We start from the raw sequence: 17,525 nt of genomic DNA on the forward strand, positions 1-17,525 counted from the left end.
TGGGTCAAAGGGCACCTCCTAGGTAACTGCATGCACAATGTTATTAATGACCAAAGACTCCTGGAATATTTTCAATTTCCAGATTTCACAGATCTCCACTTCCTCCATGATTTAGCTAAGATTGTCATTCATCAGATTTTGTGAAATTATGATGACAATACTTTCCATAATTTCCTCAGATAAACAATAGTAACTTTGGGTTCCCTCCCAAAAACATGCTGACTATTCGGTAAATTGCCCCTACTGTATGTAGGTAATAGGAGAAGCAGGGGCAAGGAGTAGGGAGTGGCAAGGAGGTTGCTAATGGGCAAGTGGGAGAGGCTAAGTTACAGGAAAATCAGCGGCATAATTGGATTGCTTTATTACTTAAACAGGGAGTGAATACTGAAAGTAAACATCGTCCCCTAAAAGTAGTGACAAGAGAATTAAAAGTGGAATAAACAAATGGCTGAACTGTGGAAAAAAACATTTCAAAATGAATGGAGAACCAAGGATCAGTTGAATGAAGGGAACTCATGTAATTAAGTTTATTGAAGGGAAAGTACTGGAGAAATTAATGGGACTAAAAGTTAACATTCCAAATACATGAATACCTATGTCAGTCAGTCAGTGGGTGCTGTCCCAAATCCAGTGTTGGCGGCTGTGCACCACCATCTTCTTTGAATTTGCGACAGCACTGAGTACAGCCTCTCTTCCAGTTTGTTCTCGCTGGCCGCCTTGGCACCGCCTGCTGCCACCCCTGCCGAAGTTGAGTCCGAGGCTGTGTTGGCCTCCAGCCGCAGCCGCTTCTTCGAGCTCGGCCCTTCCTTATGCAGAGGCCTTGGGCAGGTCCAGGCACACGGTGCAGCACCCAAGTTCATCATATCTCTTCTAACTAGGTGCATAGCATACAATTCGTAGATATGTGGTGAGGCTTTAATCTCTTCCATGGAAGATGGCTGTTGGCTCACAAGCAGCTCATCCGCCCTTTGTCAGGTCTTTTTTTTAGTCCTGCTGGGTGTCCTCACACCTTCCTCACCAGACTAAGTCCGGTGGGGGAGCTGGCCCAAGTCGCTGACCACTCGAGCACGGCCCCTGGCCAAGTGCCGGGTGCTCACCACCCCCCACCCCGGCAGAATCTCTCCAAGCGTCCAGCGCCCGACCGAAAAAAAAAGTACATATCTATGTACTTGAGTTATAAAAAGTGTTTTCAATTGATTAGCAGATAATCAGTTGGTACTGACCTTCCAACATACCCCAGATTCTGGAACTGTCCCAGTTGATTGTAAAATACAAATTGTTACACAACTATTCACTAAGAGGAAAAGATAAAACATGGAACCACAGGTAATTAACTGTAAGGAAAATGCCGGAGGTTTTTTTAAAAATCAGAATTCTAAGGATATTTTAAAGAAGAGTCAACAAAGTCACTATGATTTTACGAACAGGAAATCATCTTTGACACGTTTGATAGCTTTCAATTATGTAATCAGCAGAGTTTTTCTTACAATGAAATAGAGAATTTCATATGCCCAGATTTTCAAAAGGTTTTTGAAAAGGTACCATTCCAGATGGTGTTATAGAAAATGTTGGGGGTAATATATTGCCATGAATAGAAGACTGCTCAAAGAATAGGATGCAGAATAGCAAATAAATGGGTTTTTTTCAGATTGGTGAGTGGTGACATGTGGGGTTCTGGTAGAAATAACGCTTCAGCTTAAACTATTTACAACAGATGATGGGATTTAAATACATGAACAATTCAAAGCTAGGCAAAAGAAGTAACAAGATAAAGAGTTTGCAGGTTTATAGAGAGGTTAAATGAATGGGCCAGAAGGTGGCAGATGACTATAATGTGGGAAAATGAGAAGTTACTCACTTTGGAAGGAATGATAGAAGAATTTTCTTTAATAGTAAAGAATATGAAATTTTGTGTTTTCATGGTTTTGACCTTGTATGCATTGAACCTTAAAGCAATTACGAAAAAAGGTTGTATTTTGATCTATAAAAAAAGAGGAATCGGTGTCAAAGATAAGGAAATCAGGATAGGACTACGGTGGACACTGTGTGCTGCTTCAGTCTCAGTACTGGAGAACATATTTTACTTAGGGGCAATACTTTAAGGTTAATAAACTCTTTGAACAAAGGTTATTAAAGGGAAGACATTGAGTAGGGAGAGTTTACTCTCTTTGAAAATTAAAACAATTTAAGTTGATGAAATTAAAATACATAAGATTGTGAGATAATTATCTGTTGAAAGACTGATTCTTCTATATGAAGTATCTGGAACTTGACAGTACTTTGTCAAAGAAAGGTGTTGGTTATTTAGGGCAGAGATACAGAGAAATTTTGTACTCACAGGGTTGTAAATTACCTCAATTTAATTATATTCAAGGCAAAAATAAAAGGATCAAGTGATATGAAAATCAAGCTGGATGTTTAGCATTAACTTTGATTAAATTCATCAGCAGTTTCTAGGGGCCATGTGGCCTGGTCATGCTTTTTCTTAAGTTGTAATAAATAGTATACAATACATTTTATATCAGAAAGAGTTATAAGAAAAATACAGCATTGTCATCACGCAAAAGTGACAGTGCTTTAAAAATCACTCTAAAGGTTACTGATTCTATGCTTTGACATGGAATGGCCCAGTGCTGGTTCCCTGCCTTTCAAACTCGTTCATTCTGTGTCAAAGCTGTTTTGATCAATTTCTTGCAGGAATCTCCCCAGTGTTTGCGGGGTGTGAGTGGTGGAAGTTCTCCTGCAGTTGATAAACATTTCTTTTGTCTTGTTGACACTGTGGACACCTCCTCTCCATAGTCCACCTCACTGTTATTGGCGGTGAGCCCCACCACTACTGCGTCATCAGCAAAATTGACAATGTGACTACTCGGGTGTTTGGCTGTGCAGTCATGTGAGCAGAGTGTACAGCAGTGGGAGTACCATAGGAGTTGGTGCTAAGTCCATTGTTGTTTGTCATCTATATCAACAATCTGGACGATAATGTGGTTAACTGGATCAGCAAATTTCCGGATGACACCAAGCTTGGGGGTGTAGTGGACAGTAAGGAATGCTATCTTGGCTTCCTGTGCGATCTGGACCAGGTGGAAAAAAGGGCTGAAAGATGGTAGATGGAATATAACGCAGACAAGAGTGGAGTTTTGCACTTTGGTAGACCAAATGAGGAGATATGATAGAGGTATACAGCTTACGAGTATAGATAGGGTAATTGCAAGCAGGCTTTTTCCACTGAGTTTGTGTGTATAATCTATGGATCTATTTCTTTTAGCGCAATGACTCCCCTTAACACTGATTATTGACCGATAACTACACATGCGCATTGATCTGTTCTCTACGCATGCATAATGATCTGTTCTCTCTCTCTGCTATGTGAATATACCAGTTAAAGCCATCTGTGTGTATGTGCCTTTATTTAATTGATATGTAGTTGTACAGATGCAACAAATTGGCGCAGAGTACGAACCTGAATGTCAGCGAATATCACCAAGTGCAGTGACAGTTGCAAGATGACAGATTTCGGAGGAAGGGAGAGAGACCGCGAAAGGAAAGAGTTAAACAGTACGGAGAAGTTCATTACGGATGCTAACAAAGAGATATGTGAGTAATAATAAAAACACAGTAAAAACTGCACATCTAGCAAAGTTAAAGTGAAGATAACATGACAGTGCCCTTAGTCGGGAAAGTTGATGAATTTGATAGTGTTAATGAAGACTGGGAATCGTATATCAAGGGGTTGAACTGTATTGTATTGCGAACAACATGATTGAGGAAAAGAACGTCTCCAGGCTTCTTAGCTAATGGGTGCTAGAACATACCACTTTTTACGCAACTTAGTAACTCCTGAAAAAGCAGAAAGCAGGCCATTCAATGAATGTTTTGCAATTTTACAAAATTAATTGAGCACAAAACTGCTAGTAGTAGCTGAGAGATTTAGATTTCACAAAAGGAACCAGTCAACGGACAAAAGCATTTCTGAATGTACTGCAGAACTGTGCAAACTTTCCCACTACTGTGACTTTAGAGATGGACTTTCTGATGCATTAAGGTACAGGCTTGTATGTGGCATGCATAGTCAAAGCACTCAAATGAGTCTCCTGTCATAAGGAGACCTGACCTTAGAATATCGTTAGATACTGCAGAAAAGGATCCGTCAGAACTATAGAAAAAGAGTTTACAATGTGAAATGCACAAAAGGTCCCCGAATGGTGCAAAAAGCCAAAAATGTTATTGATGTGGCAAATCCTGCCATGATGGAAATGACTGTTGGTTCAAAGAAAAAGCCCGGACAAATTGTCTTGGACAAGGTCACATAGATAGTGTGTGGAAATCAGACAAAAAGCACAACCAAAGAGTAAATCCACACAGAGTGAAAAGTTTCAAACACAAAACCCAACAAATGAACAAAGTGACTGAATGGGAAACTGAATCAGTCAACACAGGAGTCTGACAAAGGTGAGCTGTCATGCCTAGAACTGCAGAGCATTACTGAAACAGATCACAAAATCATATAGATCACAACAAATGTGTCTGGTGTAAAACTGAAAACGGAGCTGGATACAGACTCAGTTTTGCCCAGAATTCCAGAGGGTGACTACAAAAGACTGCATTCTAAGCTACCATTAGAAAAGGCCTCAGTGATGCTAAAGATTTACACAGGCAAAAAAAGTGTCTCCCAAAGGCAAACTGTAAGTAAATGTGACATATGGAGGAAAAATGTAGTAGTTAAGAGTTTTATGTATTGAAAAGTGGAGGGCCAGCACCTTTTGGATGTGAATGGTCGAGAAAAATCCAACTAGACTGGAATACAAAACTCTCAATGTGTCATCAAAAGGTAACTGCAGCCCAAACAGTACCACTGAACAGAGACTGTCACAGATGCTTAATGCTAATGAGAAGGTGTTTGAGAAGGGTATTGGTAAACTCAAAGGCATGAAGGCCAGAATTGAACTTGATGAAGCAGCAACACCAAGATTACATAAACTGCATCCAGTGACTTACACACTACCTCCTAAAGTGGATGCTGAACTTCAGAGCTTGGAGGTGTCTGGCATTCTCTCCAAGGTTGAAGTTGAGTGGAGTGATTGAGTCACGCCCAATGTCTCGGTAATTAAGAAAGGGAAGGCCGGAGCTGTTCGCATATGCAAAGATTTCGAAGTGAGCATCAGCTGTGTGCTGCGTACAGTATGCCCCACAGTATCCGCTGTCACAAATAGAAGACATTTTCGCATCTTTGGCAGGCCAGGAGAGGGTTTCAAAGATTGACTTGTCACAAGCCTATCTGCTAATGGAGATTGTGGAGTCAAGCACGAAGTTCATCACAATCAACATTCATAAGGGACTGTTCCAGTATAATTGTCTCATCTTTGGCATCGCATCAGCTCCAGCCATTTGGCAAGGAGCAGTGGACCAAGTGCTCCAAGATAACCCAGGAAAACAATGTTACCTTGATGACATCATTGTGACTGGCAAGAATGATGAAGAGCACTTCCAGAACCTTGGGAAAGTGCTTACCAGGCTATTGGGTATGGTCTGCTTGCTAAGAGAGAGAAATGTGAGCTTTTCAAGAATGAAATCTCATATTGTGGACATGTCATTGACAGGCAAGGCTTACATACAACGCCTATAAAAAGTATTCACCCCCCCTCCCTTGGAAGTTTTCATGTTTTATTGTTTTACAACACTGAATCACAGTGGATTTAATTTGGATTTTTTGACACCAATCAACAGAAAAAGGCTCTTTCATGTCAAAGTGAAAACAAATTTCTACAAAGCGATTGAAATTAATTACAAATATAAAACACAAAATAATTGATTCCATAAGTATTCACCCCCTTCAAGTCAGTATTTAGTAGATGCACCTTTGGCAGCAATTACAGGCTTGAATCTGTGTGAATGAACAGCCTTTTTCAAGCCCAGCCACTAATTCTCAACTGCATTGAGGTCTGGGCTCTGACTTGGCCATTGCAGAACATTAACTTTGTTTTTAAGCTATGCTTTATGCTTGGAGTAATTGTCTTGCTGGAGGAACTCAGCAGGACAGACAACATCTATGGAAAAAAAGTACAGTTAACGTTTCAAGCCGAAACCCTGCCTTTTTTCCTCCTCCTGCATTCGTTTTACTCTCTACCTTCAAAAGTCTTCCAGGGCCTGCTGCAGTGAAGCATCCCCACAGCATGATGCAGCCACAGTAGAGTTGGTGTGTTTTTGATGATGTGTGGTGTTTGGCTTATGCCAAACATAGAGTTTAGTCTGATGGCCAAAAAGCTCAATTTTGGTAACATCAGACCATACAACCTTCTTCCAGCTGACTTCAGAATCTCCCACATGCCCTCTGGCAAACTCCAGCTGAGATTTTGTTCTTTTCAACAGTGCCTTTCTCTTAGCCACTGTCCCATAAAGCTGCAACTGGTGAAGCACCTGGGCAACAGCTGTATGTACAGACTCTCCCATCTCCGCCACTGAAGCTTGTAACTCCTCCAGAGTTGTCATAGGTCTCTTGTTGGCCTCCCTCACTAGTCCCCTTCTTGTATGGTCACTCAGTTTTTGATGACTGCCTGCTATAGGCAGATTTACAGCCGTGCCATATTCTTTCCAGTTGATCATTGATTTCTTCGGAGGGCAGAACTTAGTGATGATGGCGCTAAATGGTGACTCCATTGCTTGCATCTTCGAAACAGCTTGTTTCTATCTTTGATATCTCTTTTTTTCCCTTTCAAGGTTCTTCTGAAGACCCTGACCTGGAGTTACATGCCGCCTTCGGTTCTTTGCGGGAATAGGACCCGCTCTCAGGGCCTCACGGCCGGCCGCTTTTCAATATCCCAAGGACGCGGCCTGGAAGACTAGTACACCTTCAGGGTGCTGGATTTTCGTGGCTCTGAAGACGGGCCGATTCAAGGCTGGTGCTGCCGCCAACTGATACATCGCGGGAGAACACGGAAGATCGGAAGCAGCGGGCTTGCTGTTGGCTGTGTGCCCAGAGACCTGAGTTCTTTGGGCACAGGGCTCAGAAACTTGTAACACCATAAATCAGCAAGTTGTTTGTTATATCTCCCCTTCACTGTGAAATGGGGACATCTCTTTTTCCTTTATTAGGAAGATATGGAGCCTGTGGTCAAATACTAGGTGAATGAGTTGTCTTTGGGGTACTACAAGTCTGTCTTTTTACTGATGCTTTGCTGCACGCTTGAGTGTTTGGTGGGGGGGGGGTGCCGATGCTTTTTTGCTGGTGGGTGTAGGGGGGGGGTTGTTGCCTTGCTACTGCTTGTGTGTGGGAGGGGGGCTTTGGGATTCTAATGTTTGAACTGTCATTCATTCATTCTTTGGGGCACTCCTCTGCTTTCGTGGATGTTTGTGAAGAAAATGAATTTCAGGATGTATATTCTATACATTTCTCTGACATTAAATGTAGCTATTGAAACCTATTGAAACTTGGCTGTACTCCAAAGGATATTCAGTGACTGGATGAGTGAAGCGTTGGAAGATGTCCATAAAGACTTCAGTGAGGAGGCTGGGCACAATTACAACAGTGAAATCATGTTTCAAGAGATTCATGAATAGGAAAGGTTTAGAGGAATATGGGTCAAATACTTTGTATAAACAAATAGGATTAGCTCAGGCAGTCAGCTTGGTCATCAAGGATAAGTTGGGCCAAAGGGTTTATTTTTGTGATCTGCAACTCTATGACTCTAAAGCTGATTGAGGCATTACCCTACATTAGAAAAATAAGCCACATCACTTACTCCACAAACTGTGGCAATGCTTAAAGGACTATGTATTCACATTTATTCTCAGTACATCAGAGTCACCAGCAAGGTGGGAGTTTATTACACGTCCCCTTTGTGTAATTGATTGGATCACGTACATTCAGGGTACGTTCTATCTTTTTAAGGGACTGAAGTCAAACAAAAAAAGATAGATTACCATCTCTGAAGGGTCATAGCAAAGCTTTTGGGAAACAGACTTGATGCATTAAATTTTAAAGTGTCATGCTAGTTCATACATTCTGGATTAATAGTCCACGATTCTGAATCATCGCTCAATAACATAACTCCAAACTTCACAACAGAAAATGAACTCAGTACTTCCTACTCCGGCCATCCGGAAGTTATAGTCCAGACTGCGTTATATCTGGAAGCTGAGAGCTACTGTTGTAAAGTACATTTGAAAATGCAACTAATAAAAGTATACCACGATTGCAATTCAAAAGCTGTAGGAAATTAATACCAAAAGCTTTATATACTCTTTATTAAACAAATCAGATATTTCTGGAACTATACATATTTGTTTATGAAAACATTGAAAGTAAATAGAAACAATTATTTTTTCTATTTGTTTTTGAATGCATTCTCAAAAACGTATATCAGCAATCTAGTGCAGCAGAAACAGTATTTAGAATGACAGTGACCTCCACTGGTTGTATACTCTTACTGCTGCACTGTACTCTGATACACACACCTGCTCCTGTTATATGAGATCCTACTATGCTAATGCATGGTTTTGTTTTGCACAAAATCAATGAAAAACTCAGTCTTACAGTGTCTCTATATAAAATGAAAGCACCTCAAGATTTTACAAAGTCAAGGATAGGTATCAAGCAATTTGGAAAATTCTCTGTAAAACAGATCAGCAAAAAAAATGTTCTAGATGCCTTTGGTTAAATGGAACAATGATTCTTAGTGAAGAGGAAGCAGTGGTATGCACCTCTGAACAAAAGGGAACAAGTGGTCTTTACATGGAGTGCAGCTGGTTATTAAGACTCACTCCTTCATACATTGTGCCTTTCATCCCCACTCAACCACAAAATGATTTTCCTTTAGAAACTACTATAGCTGTAAAAGATTTGCAATGAATGAATCCTTAATAATAAAGTGTTGCAATCTATCCGCTTCCCCATGATTTATAATGCAATAAACATGAAACTCTAATGACACCTCAGCAGTAAGATGCTGTGAAGAAACTGGAGTATGAACAAACTCAATTTCACCCTGTCTTTCTAGGAATAATAATTAAATGAGCACATTTAAATGTTGTATGTATATTTATTTCTTTTATGGTTTGCATTTATTAATCTCTAAAGTTTATTAAGAGTCATTGCTATGCAAAGCAGAACCCAATGTCTTACTTTCTCTATTCAACCAAGTGCTGTGTCTAGCCAATAGGGCACAGTCACATTTCTCATTCTGCATTCATAACATGCTACATTTGGACAATGTATCACTCAAAGGCTTCTGAATAGAAGGCCTTAATACTCATGTAAACAACTGCAAACCAATTACTTAATGAATCAGGCCCACACATAATGAGGCACCACACAAAGAGTTATAAATGCATTTTTTAACCAAAGCCTCTGCTTTAAACCAAAATCCCTCAGCTATACTTCAGGCTTAACTGGCATTTCAGTATTATTGCCTGGGCTTCAGAATATACTCTTTTCTGGAAGAGGTTTGGGTGTAAGGCAAGTCTTGCTGTGTCAGCTTTTAAATTCAAAATCAGCTCACTGACAAGAGTGAGGCAGATTTGGGGAGGGCCAGAGGGAGAAGAATCACCAGCGGCCTGCATCCTTATTTTTAGGCTCAAGTGCTAAGCTTCAAGACCACTTGTGGAAGCAATAGAGTGCAAGAGGTGACTGAAGTATGTTGAATCTTCCCCTGTAAACACCCAAGAAATGCCCCATTTGCTAATCCTGAAAAGGGAATAAGCGCCATCATGTTCTATTTTGTTCCATTGCAATCCCTTCCTCTGACTGCTAATCTCTTCACTTGAAGGTGGGTGTCAAATGCCAAGCACCATGTGTTGCCATTCCATCTGTCAAAAGACTAACTACTCTTCCTAAAGCACTCAAAAGTGACCACAGCCAGCTAATTTTAAATTTAGAAACTGTGAGGAAGAGGAAAGTTATTGCTGAAATTAAACACTGCAGACTTCCTTGAAATAATGGATTCACCCAAAAGTACTAAAATTTATAGCAGATTTTTCCAGTTATATCTTTGCTGTTTATAGCTTTCTACACCACTTTGATTAATTTAAAATATTAGACTTGATAGACTAAATTATAGCTTCAATAGGACATGGTTATAATTTTTTCTTCTAACTAAATTAATATAAAAATAATATTTGGAGACTGTCAGTATGTGTTGGAATACATGTGGGATGAGCCTGTACCTTGCACCTTCAGTGCCTTTATCATCAGTGCAGCAATTGGGATTAAACCTTGTCACATTGTGCTGCAAGTTCCTAATGCAGACTGCAATCATGGGATTGCAACCACTTTCAAGGAAGAATTCAAAGGTGATAACCTGTAGAATGAACATAGTGAACTATGGAAGGAATATGGATAAGGAGCCACAAAGTCTATGCAAGGGTAGTCTGGGATTATTCTCAGATGTTCTTTGCAAACTGGTAGTTTTCAATTTTATTAGGTTTGTCACATGTACATCCAAACATCAAAAAAAAATACAGTGAAATGTTTTATTTTTATGTCAACCATCCACAGAGTCTGAGGATTGTGGTGGTGGTAGCCCACAGTGTCACCATGGTTCCAATGCCAGCAAAGCATGACCACAACTTATGAACCCTAACCCTAAGCGTACATCTTTGGAATATGGGAGGAAACTGGAACACCCGGAGGAAACCGACAGAGGGGATATGCAAACTCCTTACAGACTGGCACTGTTAAGCAATTGCACTAACTGCTATACTACCATACTACACCATGGTAATGAATATATATTACTTAATACATAAATATTGTATTAAGTCTGATTAATTTAAAAATAGTATTGTTGCTATTTCAGTGATAACTTTGTTGAACTTGGATTAGTCTAAAAAGAATTAAACTTGCAGAAATTAAAAAGCCACAGAGGGTTATATATTCATATTAAGCACTATGCACTTTCTGACATATGATTCAAAATTTCATCTGTCTGTTTCTTACCAACTTGATTATTTTCTGTAGCATCTGCCTGAAACGGGATGTCAGTGTTATACCCCAGTCAGAACACACAAATGCATGTCATCACTAATGTCTATTTCTGTCGTGATTCTGCATCATTTCACCTTATGTGCTGCTGAAACCTTCTTCAATGCCTTTGTTACCTCTGTTGACTTAGGACTTTACTGTTTCAGTTCATTCCCTATTGGGGCCTTTTGTTTTGAGGGCAATGTGGAATTTACTAAATTATTACTGCCTGCATTCTAACATGCACTGTGCCTTGTTTCTTCATTAGTTTTATGCTTTATGATCTGTATTGATTCTCAGTTAATCAATATTTTTACCTTAAAACTTGTCATTCATGTTTTGCATTATCTCACTAGCCTGGTTTCCTTTAGTTCTGGTGCTAATCATTTCCAAGTTTCATCTCTCCACTATCACTACCAGTTTTTTTTTGTTGCTATGGTCCCAAGTTTATGATACACAACATATGCCCTACAGGATACTTGAAGCCCATGTGGTAATTTCATCTGGAATTCCAAGACATCATACAAATGCCAAACAAACAAGATTACTGCAAAGACTATTGAAACTCCAAATTTTATTCATCTTTTCCTGTTTAGGTAGATATTAGAAGCACTAGTATTGCAGGTAGGTACAAGTTATGTTCGCTTAAGAGTACAAGCTGGGATGGTTTCGATCACACAATGATTTATATTGAACTTGTTGATCACAATGGCAGCACTCTAATGCAGCTTAGAGTCTAAGCCTTAGACAATGCTAGTTACACTTAAAAATATCTCTGGACACAATTTGTATTGCTAATGAGTCATGCATGGGCTTCTTAATATATCTAAAATAATCAAAAAACAGGAATGAATTTGGACATTATTTCTTGATACAATAAAGTATGGACAAGGGAAGCAAAGGAGTGCCTACAGGACTGCTTTGAATTGGTGGTCTGGACTGTATTCAGGGATTCATCTTCGATCTGGATGAGTATACTGCAGTTGTTCCCGACTTCATTAAAACCTGTGTGGATGAGTGTGTGCCTACAAAGACTTACTGTACATTCCAAACCAAAAGCCGTGGATGAACCAGGAGGTACATTGTCTGCTGAAGGCTAGATCTGTGGAATTGAAGTCTGGCAACCCAGGCCTGTACCAGAAAACCAGGTATGATTTGCGGAGGGCTATTTCAAGGGCGAAGAGACAATTTTGAATGAGGTTGGAGACGACATCGGATGCAAGGCAACTCTGGCAAGGTCTGCAAGATATTACTTCCCACAAAGTGAAACCCAATAGCATGAATGGCAGTGATGCTTCACTACCAGATGAACTCAATGCCTTCTATGCACGCTTTGAAAGGGAGAACACAACTACAGCTGTGAAGAACCCTGCTGCACCTGATGACCCTGTGACCTCTGTCTCAGAGGCCGATGTTAGGCTGTCTTTAAAGAGAATGAACCCTCGCAAGCCAGAAGGTCCCAATAGAGTACCTGGTAAGGCTCTGAAAACCTGTGCCAACCAACTAGCGGGAGTATTCAAGGACATTTTCCACCTCTCACTGCTATGGGCAGAAGTTCTTCTTGCTTCGAAAAGGCAACAATTATACCAGTGCCAAAGAAGAATAATGTGGGCTGCCTTAATGACTATCGCCTGGTAGCACTCACATCGACAGTGATGAAATGCTTTGAGAGGTTGGTCATGACTGAATTTCTGCCTCAGCAAGGACCTGGACCCATTGCAATTTGCCTATCACCACAATAGGAAAACAGCAGATGCAATCTCAGTGGCTCTCCACACAGCTTTAGACCACATGGACAACACAAACACGGCATTTAATACCATCATTCCCACAATCCTGATTGAGAAGTTGCAGTACCTGGGCCTCTGTACCTCCCTCTGCAATTGGATCTTCGACGTTCTAACCAGAAGACCACAATCTGTGTGAATTGGTGATAACATAACCTCCTTGCTGACGATCAACACTGGCGCACCTCAGGGGTGTGTGCTTAGCCCACTGCTGTACTCTCTACATACACATGACTGTGTGGCTAGGCATAGCTCTTGAACCATCTATAAATTTGCTGACGATACAACCATTGTTGGTAGACTCTCAGGTGGTGACGAGAGGGCGTACAGGAGTGAGGTATGCCGACTAGTGGAGTGGTGCCGCAGCAACAACCTAGCACTCAATGTCAGTAAGACAAAAGAGCTGACTGTGGACTTCAGGAAGGGTAAGACGAAGGAACATGTACCAGAGGGATCAGAAGTAGAGAGAGTGCGCAGCTTCAAGTTCCTGGGTGTCAAGATCTCTGAGGATCTAACCTGGTCCCAACATATTGATGTAGTTATAAAGAAGGCAAGACAGTGGTTGTACTTCATTAGGAGTTTCAAGAGATTTGGCATGTCAACAAATACACTCAAAAACTTCTATAGATGTACTGTGGAGAGCATTCTGACAGGCTGCATCACTGTCTGGTATGGAGGGGGGTGGTGCTACTGCACAGGACCGAAGGAAGCTGCAGAGGGTTGTAAATCTAGTCAGCTCCATCTTGGGCACTAGCCTACAAAGTACAGGACATCTTCAGGAAGCGGTGTCTCAGAAAGGCAGTGTCCATTATTAAGGACCTCCAGCACCCAGGGCATGCCCTTTTCTCACTGTTACCATCAGGTAGGAGATACAGAAGCCTGAAGCCACACACTCAGCGATTCAGGAACAACAACTTCTTCTCCTCTGCTATCTGATTCCCAAATGGACATTGAATCCTTGGACACTACCTCACTTTTTTTAATATACAGTATTTGTTTTTGTACAATTTTTAAAAAACTATTCAAAATATGTATACGCTTACTGATTTACTTGTTTATTTATTATTTTATTTTTTTCTCTTCTATATTATGTTCTGTATTGAGCTGCTGCTGCTAACAAATTGAACTTCACATGCCGATGATAATAAACCTGATTCTGATATTAAAACACTCTTTCCCAGTCTCCCTCATGCACAGAAGGTGTAAGTTAAAGGAGAGTTCATCCAGCAGATATTCAAACACACATACTGACTGTAATCAAGTCTCAAAATATTATGTTGAATGCTTGAATATTAGCTGTTGCACTTACATTATTTTATTTTTAATGTCTTTATACATCTGCCTTTAAACATATGATGAAAGTAATCAAAGTTTAAGTTTAATGTGTGAATGCTGTTACTAAAGAACATATATTTCTACATGTTTCTGATTATGCTCTTCGTTATATGGAACAGAACACATCAGTAATTTTCTAATTAATCTCACTGTGGTATCCTCTGAGCATTAATTTTTTCATCTTATCTGTACATGACGCCATACACCTGAAGATGCCAGCTATGAATGCAGTAGGCCGGTCCACCTGAGTTTCCACAGCCTTGAGTTGGGCAGGGAGCTCTCAGCAGCAACTGGACATGCTACCCATTGCCACCCATTCCACTCCACAAAAGATTTTCTGTTACGATTCCAAGTTTGAAGGATTTCAGCAACAAGATTAGACTAAAAAAGATAGGATGCATGATTTTCAGAGCAAAGAGGAGATCTAATGGAGCTGTGCAACATCGTGACAGTTTTGAATGGAGTAACTAAACAGAAGGTATTCTTATTAGCAGTCAATTCAATGCAAAGTGTACAAGAAGAGATGTGAGGAAAACAGTATTGATGGAATTCACTGCCTATGTGAGTGGCAGAAACAGGGGCAATCAGTGCTTTCAGAAGAAAATTGGATTGGCATTTGAGGGAGAGTAATAAGAAGGGCTACAGTAAAAGTCCAGGAGAATGCATCCAACTCAACATCCAAATCAAGGCACTTCACTTAATATTCAGCATCATTCAATTTAACTGCATAGCATTGAGGAACATTTTCAATGAGTTTCACCCATTGAAAACAGGCCAGTTGAATCAAGGATGATAATATTGAAGCAGTAATTTGCATGACTTTCCCAAAAGTTAGTGACATGAATCACATTATTCTTAAGAATCCACCCATTGGTTAGTAGTATTTTAAACAATTAAGTTAAATTTAATCAAAGTTGCAAGACTTAAATCCATGAAAACGTTGTAGCAAAAAAAATATTATTCAACTGTCACAGCTGAGGTTGTGAAAACAATCGGAAACAAATTATGCTGTCAACACACACAAGAAAAACAGAATTCTCATTATTTTAAGAAATTATTAAAATTGTTATTTGATAGCAGTCTGATCAGAAAAATATTGTTGATAAAATCTGCAAATGACTTAAAACATTAACATCTGATGATAGTGAATCTAGTTAATCTATCATTAAACAAAATATGCTTCATTTATGCGGTCCTCGGAAGTGATTTGGATAGTCACCCTGGTTTTCCCCCACAGAGAGGTTGCACATTACTGGTTTAAACTGTAAAATACTCTCTCTAAACTGTCCTGTTTCTCCTTCTCCACTTTAAGGCACTCCGTTAAATTGATGACTTTGAGTAAAATTTTAGCCAGATGCTGTGTTAGTTCTTATATAGTTCAATGTAATGATCTATTTGATAATGCTTCTGGGAATGTTATTCCATGTTAAGTGTGCCAGACAAATTTGTCACAACTATAAAACAAAGGAGTCTAAAGCATACTATTCCATTACAAATACAAACACGAGGAAATCTGCAGATGCTGGAATTTCAAGCAACACACACAAAAAATGCTGGTGAACGCAGCAGGCCAGGCAGCATCTCTAGGAAGAGGTATAGTCGACGTTTCGGGCCTAGACCCTTCGTCAGGACTAACTGAAAGAAGAGATAGTAAGAGATTTGAAAGTGGGGGGGGGGGGAGATCCAAAATGATAGGAGAAGACAGGAGGGGGAGAGATGGAGCCAAGAGCTGGACAGGTGATTGGCAAAAGAGATAGGAGGCTGGAGAAGGGAGTGGATCATGGGATGGGAGGCCTAGAGAGAAAGAAAGGGGGAGGGGGGAAGCCCAGAGGATGTGCAAGGAGTATAGTGAGAGGGACAGAGGTAGAAAAAGGAGAGAGAGAAAAAAATTTAAAAATATAATAAATAAATAACGGATAGGGTACGAAGGGGGGGTGGGGCATTAATGGAAGTTAGAGAAGTCAATGTTCATGCCATCCGGTTGGAGGCTACCCAGATGGAATATAAGGTGTTGTTCCTCCAACCTGAGTGTGGCTTCATCTTGACAGTAGAAGCGGCCATGGATAGACATATCAGAATAAGAATGGGACGTGGAATTAAAATGTGTGGCCACTGGGAGATCCTGCTTTTTCTGGCAGACAGAGCGTAGGTGTTCAGCAAAACGATCTCCCAGCCTGCGTCGGGTCTCGCCAATATATAGAAGACCGTATCGAGAGCACCAGACGCAGTACATCACCCCAGCCAACTCACGGGTGAAGTGTCGCCTCAGCTGGAAGGACTGTCTGGGGCCCTGAATGGTGGTGAGGGAGGAAGTGTAAGGGTATGTGTAGCACTTGTTCCGCTTACAAGGGTAAGTGCTGGGAGGGAGATCGGTGGGAAGAGATGGGGAGACGAATGGACAAGGGAGTCGCGTAGGGAGTGATCCCTGCGGAAAGTGGTGGTGGGGGGGGGGAGGGAAAGATGTACTTAGTGGTGGGATCCCATTAGAGGTGGCGGAAGTTACGGAGAATTATATGTTGGACCCGGAGGTTGATGGGGTGGTAGGTGAGGACAAGGGGAACCCTATTCCTAGTGGGATGTGGGAGGATGGGGTGAGAGCAGATGTGTGTGAAATGGGAGAGATGCATTTGAGAGCAGAGTTGGTGGTGGAGGAAGGGAAGCCCCTTTCTTTAAAAAAGGAGGACATCTGCTTCTTCCTGGAATGAAAAGCCTCACTCTGAGAGCAGATGCAGCGGAGTCGGAGGAATTGTGAGAAGGGGATGGCATTTTTGCAAGAGACAGGGTGGGAAGAGGAATAGTCCAAGTAGCTGTGAGAGTCCGTAGGCTTATAGTAGACATCAGTAGATAAGCTGTCTCCAGAGACAGAGACAGAGACAGAAAGATCAAGAAAGGGGAGGGAGGTGTCAGAAATGGACCAAGTAAACTTGAGGGCAGGGTGAAAGTTGGAGGCAAATTTAATGAAGTCAACGAGCTCAGCACGCTTGCAGGAAGCAGCACCAATGCAGTCGTCGATGTAGCGAAGGAAAAGTGGGGGACAGATGCCAGTATAGATTTAGAACATGGATTGTTCCACAAAGCCAACAAAAAGGCAGGCATAGCTGGGACCCATACAGGTGCCTACGGCTACACCTTTAGTTTGGAGGAAGTGGGAGGAGCCAAAGGAGAAATTATTAAGAGTAAGGACTAATTCCGCTAGACAGGGCAGAGTGGTGGTAGAACTATACTCCCTGCACATCCTCTGGGCTTCCCCCTTCCCCCTTTCTTTCTCTCTAGGCCTCCTGTCCCACGATCCGCTCCCTTCTCCAGCTTCATATCCCTTTTGCCAATCCCTTTTTTCCTGCTCTTAGCTCCACCCTCCCCCTCCTGTCTTCTCCTATCATTTCGGATCTCCCCCTCCCCCTCCCATTTTCAAATCTCTTACTATCTCTTCTTTCAGCTAGCCCTGA

At 41.1% G+C, this 17,525-nt stretch overlaps 1 protein-coding gene across 4 annotated transcripts in view; it reads right to left on the reverse strand.

Annotated features, from left to right (window-relative positions):
- Nucleotides 1–17,525, reverse strand: part of kiz (kizuna centrosomal protein) — a 213,442-nt gene that overhangs the window by 22,527 nt on the left and 173,390 nt on the right. The window lies entirely within an intron of this gene.

Source organism: Mobula hypostoma, chromosome 8 (assembly GCF_963921235.1).
Source record: "Mobula hypostoma chromosome 8, sMobHyp1.1, whole genome shotgun sequence".
NCBI classification, from domain to species: Eukaryota; Metazoa; Chordata; class Chondrichthyes; order Myliobatiformes; family Myliobatidae; genus Mobula; species Mobula hypostoma.